We start from the raw sequence: 8,145 nt of genomic DNA on the forward strand, positions 1-8,145 counted from the left end.
ACCTTCGAATAAGATAGCTTTATATGTATGAATCGAATGATGTTATGAACATCATTACTACCTTAAGTTCCTTAGATAAACCTACTGGAAAAGAGAAAAATGGATCTAGCTTCAACGGATCCTTGGATGGCTCGAAGTTCTTGAAGCAGAATCATGACACGAAAACAAGTTCAAGTAAGATCATCACTTGAAATAAGATTGTTATAGTTATAGAAATTGAACCAAAGTTTGAATATGATTATTACCTTGTATTAGAATGATAACCTACTGTAAGAAACAAAGATTTCTTGAGGTTGGATGATCACCTTACAAGATTGGAAGTGAGCTAGCAAACTTGAAAGTATTCTTGATTTTATGTAACTAGAACTTGTAGAATTTATGAAGAACACTTAGAACTTGAAGATAGAACTTGAGAGAGATCAATTAGATGAAGAAAATTGAAGAATGAAAGTGTTTGTAGGTGTTTTTGGTCGTTGGTGTATGGATTAGATATAAAGGATATGTAATTTTGTTTTCATGTAAATAAGTCATGAATGATTACTCATATTTTTGTAATTTTATGAGATATTTCATGCTAGTTGCCAAATGATGGTTCCCACATGAGTTAGGTGACTCACATGGGCTGCTAAGAGCTGATCATTGGAGTGTATATACCAATAGTACATACATCTAAAAGCTGTGTGTTGTACGAGTACGAATACGAGTGCATACGAGTAGAATTGTTGATGAAACTGAACGAGGATGTAATTGTAAGCATTTTTGTTAAGTAGAAGTATTTTGATAAGTGTATTGAAGTCTTTCAAAAGTGTATAAATACATATTAAAACACTACATGTATATACATTTTAACTGAGTCGTTAAGTCATCGTTAGTCGTTACATGTAAGTGTTGTTTTGAAACCTTTAGGTTAACGATCTTGTTAAATGTTGTTAACCCAATGTTTATAATATCAAATGAGATTTTAAATTATTATATTATCATGATATTATCATGTATGAATATCTCTTAATATGATATATATACATTAAATGTCTTTACAAGGATAATCGTTACATATATGTCTCGTTTAAAAATCATTAAGTTAGTAGTCTTGTTTTTACATATGTAGTTCATTGTTAATATACTTAATGATATGTTTACTTATCATAGTATCATGTTAAATATATATATATCCATATATATGTCATCATATAGTTTTTACAAGTTTTAACGTTCGTGAATCACCGGTCAACTTGGGTGGTCAATTGTCTATATGAAACATATTTCAATTAATCAAGTCTTAACAAGTTTGATTGCTTAACATGTTGGAAACATTTAATCATGTAAATATCAATCTCAATTAATATATATAAACATGGAAAAGTTTGGGTCACTACAGTTTGAACTATGGCAGTTTACCAACTAGCATTGTAAGTAAATCACCATTTTGGTAAATTGAAAAACAAATATGTATATTAAATTTGTATTGCTGATAAAGAAATATGCAAACAAAATTATTTTGAGTGATCTTAATAAAACAAGAGATGATGTGATTGATGATATGAAATATTTCAATGGAAACTACAATGAAAGCTACAGCAGGATCCTCAAAGAAGAAGCAAGGAAGAGATTCCTTGAATATTTCAAAAACAACAGAGGAATATGTATGTTATGAACAACTTTTAATATTATTACATACAGCGAATGTTTTATACTATTTGTCTAATAACATGATTTATTTTGATGGAAATAGGAAACTGGTGAGATTCAAATCAGCAGAGAAGCTTCATTGCAAGATTGATAAAAGAAAAAAGTGTACTTCAAACAAAATTCGATGCAAAAGAATAATCTTTAAAACGTTGTAGTTTCTTATTTTCATTTTTACAAATTAAGACAATATTTGATATATGTTAAAACTATGTATTAGATCGTTATGAACAGCATCTAGCTATGATATAATGAATAATAATGGATGTTATTAAAGTTTATGATATTAAAAGTTGTGCCAAAATCTTATAATATTAAATCCATTATATATCATGTGAACATATTTTAGTATTATTGCAACCTATGTTTGGATAGTCTTATTGCAAAAATTCATTTTGCTATAATATTTTTTGTTTGAAATGATATTTCAGTTTTTTTTAATGTAATTTTATGGAAATAACTGTTGAAATAATGAAGTATATTAAATATATAATATCATTACATAAGGTGAATGTTATCAATGTTTATAATAATTGATCATTTTGTAATAACCTAAAAATCTAAAAAATTAAATTAAATTAAATTTTTGAATATTCAAGTAACGAATAAAACTAAAAAGGTAAAAAATGAATATTTAAGTAAAAAAGATTGTAAAAGGGTAAAAACTGTAACAAAATAAAACTAAAAGGTAAAATTTTGAATATTAATCCCCTCCAATTTATCACATTAACACATTTCTCATTTTCATTATTTCATCTGACACTCGAAATTTTTCCTTTTAGCGATTAGAAAAACGAAACCCTAGCTTCCACGATAAACCCAAAATCGAAGAAAGTACAATGGCTGAAGATAATAGAACCATCGATTTTAAAGTATACAGTAAGTAATCTATCACTGAATCATGTATTTTACATTATTTTTTATCGAAGTATAAAACCCTAAAATATAACGAGTTCTTATTATCTAGCAGCAAGAAAGAAGGCAAACTTAAAGCTCAAATCCAACACGAGGAAAAGTAAGTTTATATATACAGTTTATTTAATGCATTATACTTGAAAATATTTAAAAATATCATGAATCATCTTATTTTTTGTTATTGTTGTTGCATAACATTCAGTAAATGTAATGTTTTATCTGGTCCTGAGATTAATAGTGACAAAACAACTTGTTTCAGTTATTTATTTTTTTATTATTTTTTTTAAATATATGTTGTACATGAAAAGTTTTTCAAAAAAATGTTAAACTAGAGTTTTAAGGAAAGTAATTTAATATTTGGTGCATGTAGACACTATTGAAATGGTTGAAGATACAAATCCAATGGATCAGCATACAGGTTTAAAACAATTACATATGTTGAATATTATAAATTGAATATATCTTATGCATTATACTCAAAATAGTTTAAAAATATTATGAATCGCATGTATGTCGAGTAATATAGGTACAGACGATCTTTCTCAAAAAGCACATAAAAAACAAACTGGAGATTCATCATCTCGTGTTAAATATTCAAAAAAAATTATGAAGGAAATTAAGGCACAAATGCATTTAAACAGAGGTAAGGTTTATATTCTATGTTATTGATGTGTGCGAGGTGTAGTACGTAATACTATTAATTTTATTATGAAATAATATTAAATACGATACAATTTTACACAAGTTATTTATTTATTTATAGAATGGATATACCTAAACCTTGCTACAACACTTATATGCAGTGTACCTAATCGTAGAGTAGTGTAGTTTTTAGTAAGTCCGGTTCGTTCCACATGGAGCTAGCTGAGTTTAACGCTATATATATTTTAAACTATATTTGTATATATATATATATATATATATATATATATATATATATATATATATATATATATATATAAGTAGTATTATTATTATAAAAAGGGGTTTTACCGTTTAATGACCGGTTTGTCAATTTTAAGTCCTAATGCAAAATATTAACTTAATTTAAAGAGTAAAGTAAATGACGATGAATAAAAATGCGATAAAATAAAAGTGCGATAATTAAAAGTGCAATAATTTAAAGTACGATAAATAAAATGATGATAAATAAAATGACGGTAAATAAAAGTACGATGAGATATAAATTAAATGAATTATGCTTATTTAAACTTCCGTAATCATGATGTTTGACGTGTTGATTTTAATTTATTACCATGGGTTAATTGTCCTTTGTCCTGGATTATTCGATATATCCATCTAGTTTTGTCCATAATAGTCCATCGGTCATAATTATAAAGTGCGAGAGTCTTCGCCAAATTAACCTTATACCCGAAGTCAAATATTCCAACTAATTGGGGACTTAAACTGTAACAAGGTCTTAATACTTTGTTTAATGAATACACCGGGTTATCGACTGCGTGTAATCCAAGGTTTTAATACTTTATTAACAATTACACCAATTACCCTTGAATGTAATCCACCCCTATTTTAATGAGTCCAGTGACTATTAATCCATTCCCGTGTCCGGTCAAATGAATAATTATTAGTATTTATAAATATCCCGCCCACCATACCCAGTCAAGCGTATGTGGTTATATATAAACACGTCAAATTATAAATCTCTATATTAAATCAACGAGATATCATTTAATTAATGTAAAGCCCATTAATAGCCCATATTCCAATTTTCACAAGTGTCGGTCTTTTGTCCAAACCCCAATTATGGTCCAAAGCCCAATAACCCGGTCTTAATATTTAGTCCAACATCACGATTACTTCGGCTTAAATAAGCATAATAATAATTTAGCTACGAGACATTAATTTAAAAAGGTTGAACATAACTTACACTGAGTATTAATCACGTAGTGTTACACGGACAGAATTTCGACTTACAAACCTTAAAATATTCGCTAAAATAACCTTATTATTATTATTAACTTAAATATTAAAATTAAAATTATAAATATAAATATAGATTGAGAGATTGAAGTAGAAAAAGGTGTGTTGAATTGAGCAGAATGCGTGGCCTTTTATAGGCCCACTTGAACTGTACAGCTCCGCGAGTGTGGTATTTTTCTTCTTCACAGCTCTGCAGTCGCGGAGCTTTGGATTCCATCTCACCAAATGAATTAAACGTGGGATGCTAATTATTTATAATATATAATATTATATATAATTAATTATATATTATATTATATTCTTGTCCATAGTTGACTTGTAATTTCAGCTCCATTGAGTCGCACGTTGATAGTTGGTTCATGTCTCGGTTCCGAATTTTTGAACGCCTTTTCGTACAATTTAATATCTTGTACTTTGCTTTTTGCGGCTTGTACTTTTGTAATTTTGAGACGTTTCTCATCAATAAATTGAACCACTTGGATTGTACTTTGTAATTTTTAGCTTTTTGGTCGTTTGCGTCTTCAAATCGTCGAATCTGTCTTTTGTCTTCACCTTTTATTACTTAAACGAATATTACTTGGAAATAGAACAATTGCAACTAAAAGCTTGTCTTTCTGGAAGGATAATGCTATGAAATATATGTTCGTTTTTAGCATTATCAAATATTCCCACACTTGAGCGTTGCTTGTCCTCAAGCAATATAGAAGTTGAAATAAACTTTACTAGAATCACTTCTTTATTCTTCACACTTTGTACATCAGTGATTTTGATACGACGGTATGAACAATGGTAGTAACGTTGTGGTTTACAGTCCCACATGACTATAAAAATTTTAGATCCTTAAGGAAATTAGATCTTTATGAAAACATTTAATCTTTTGAAAATTCAATCTAGCTTTTACCCTAGATAAGTTTTCCGAAATAACCCTTCACCGGTGTTTGCAAATTGTTTTTGTGGGTTTTGTGGGTTTCAGATTTTAAAATTTTAGCTCAAAACTTATGGTTTTGTGTCACCCACTTGCTAACCTTGTATTAGGAAATCAACACATCCAGTATACTTGCTCCGTATATTACCTTTCGGTAAACTACCGTCCGGTTGTAAAGGAAAGCATTGAACAAGCAACTGTTAAGGCAATGTCTAATGACATGCTTTTGATTATGGTCCATATCGTGTTGGATGCAATTACTATCCTTTGTAGGAGCAATAGTAAAGACCACCCTATAATTTTTCGGTCTGGCACAAGGTCCTGTCTTCGACCATGCTATGCAACCACCGTTCTTACGGTTGACACCCGATTTGATTCAGGTGACCTATGAATTCCAGGTGAATTCCTAGGATTTTACGTTCAATGGTAATGAACGCATTGAAAATGGGTTTTCAAAAAACAAATCGGTTTGTAATTTTGATCAATATTTTCTCGTTCAAGCTTGAGTTTAGATATCATTGAATTCTATGAGTTTGAATTCTCAATCTTTAAGGTCAATCTCAAGGATTGAGTAATATCAGTCTTAAAAGCTGATTTTTGATCTTTAAGGAGATTATCCTTTCTGGGGATCTGATTCATTAGTCTTATAAGCTAATTTGCACGGTACCCCCCATTGTACGAAACAGATCCTCTCATGGTTAGGATATGTCTGACCACTTGGCGACCCTGTTTGATGCTGAGGTCCGTGGATTTCCAGATGATTTTTGAGAAAACTTTTCAAGGTTTTTCGTAGACTCTACAACTGGTCTGGACGACAACTTTCTGACCTAAATCAAGAAGCGCGTGTCTTTTTCTCGAAAGACTGTACTTCCTTTTTCATTCCATTTATATTACAATAAACTGGGTAAAACTGATTAATATCGTCTAAAACAAAAGTATCTTCAATTATTTGTACAAAAATATGTGATATATGTTCTAAATAACTTGGTAAATTTTTCCCACACTTGGCTTTTATTTTTCTTTCTTTGCCTTTTTATTCTCTTCTATTCCATTTTAAATGAATTCAAGCATTTTGGGTTGTTTCTCAATTTATGTCCTTTCCGAGGTAACAATAATTTCGGTGTTAACACCTAGTTTTATCGTTCATAAATATGTATAAACATGATTTTGAGTTCATTTAGTTGAAAAATTTAAAAATTTTACTAGAAGTGGGTAGTCAGTATATAAGACTAGGGCTGTTCTTTATTATCAGAGAGCACTAGATTCTAATACAACTACTGCTTTACTATTATTTTAACGGTGGCTATTAAACCAAGTGTATAAGTCAAACCTTTAAAATTCGAAAGAATTTAATCCCTTCCCACACTTGAGATCTTGCAATGCCCTCATTTGCAAGAAATCAGTAACAATTTAAATTATTGAGGGTGATTAGCGTATAAAAATGATTAAATGTTACCAAAGTTTCCAATCATATTGTTGTTTGTTTGAATGATAAATGGTGCACATCATTTGTTCATTCCTGCAGTTGTTATATCACATTTATTTTGCATCTTGTCGTCAAAATTAGTTGCTTTTGCTGAACTTAATGTCAGTCTTTGAAAGTGTGTTGTTTTACTCTGTTTTGTGCATGAGATAAACTACAAACATATATATATATATACATATTTTTGAAGTTTAGTATATCACCCCACATTCAAAAATTATTAAAATCTAATAATAAAAGTTAGAAAATTATAAAAACTATTACAATATCAAAAGAAGTATTAAAAGTATAAAATTACAAGTTACAAAATAAATTAAAATAGGAATAAAAGAAAATTACGGTTGATGAGGATGGTTCCAGTAGGGATTCCATTAATAGCCGTAAGTGCTGTAGAATGCTTGAGCTGGGTTATTGATGTCAAAGCAGAGGTGTATATAAAATAGCTTATATTTTACAAGGAAATACTATTAAATATTATACAATTCTACACAAGATATTTATTTATTTATAGAATGGATATACTTAAACCTTGCTACAACACTTATAGGCAGTGTACCTAATCGTACAGTAGTGTAGTTTTTAATAAGCCCGATTCGTTCCACAGGGAAAATCTTTAAACAAAGCTTAACGCTATATTAGTTTACTTTTATAAAAATACAAATATATATATATAAGTAATATTATTATTATAAAGGGGGGTTTTTACCGTTTAATGATCGGTTTGTCGATTTTAAAACTTTAGTCGCAGTTAAAACCAAATGTAAAATATTAAATAAATAAAAGACTAAATTTAAAGCGTAAAGTAAATAACGATAATGAAATTGCGATAAATAAAAGTGCGATAAAATAAACTTGCGATAATTAAAAGTACGAGAATTAAAAGTGCAATTAAATACAATAACAATAAAATAAAATGCGATAATTAGAAGTGCAATTAAATATAAAATAAAGGAAATTAAATATGAAATAAAATAATTATGGTTATTTAAACTTCCGTAATCATGATGTTTGACGTGTTGATTTTAGTTTTATGCCCATAGGTTAATTGTCCTTTGTCCTGGATTATTTAATATGTCTGTCTGGTTTTTGTCCATAACAGTCCATCAGTCATAAATATAAAGTGCGAGTGTCTTCGTCAAATTATTCTTATACCCGAAGTTAAATATTCCAACTAATTGGGGACTTAAACTGTAAC

This window comes from Rutidosis leptorrhynchoides, chromosome 4 (genome assembly GCF_046630445.1).
Source record: "Rutidosis leptorrhynchoides isolate AG116_Rl617_1_P2 chromosome 4, CSIRO_AGI_Rlap_v1, whole genome shotgun sequence".
In the NCBI taxonomy this organism is placed as follows: domain Eukaryota; kingdom Viridiplantae; phylum Streptophyta; class Magnoliopsida; order Asterales; family Asteraceae; genus Rutidosis; species Rutidosis leptorrhynchoides.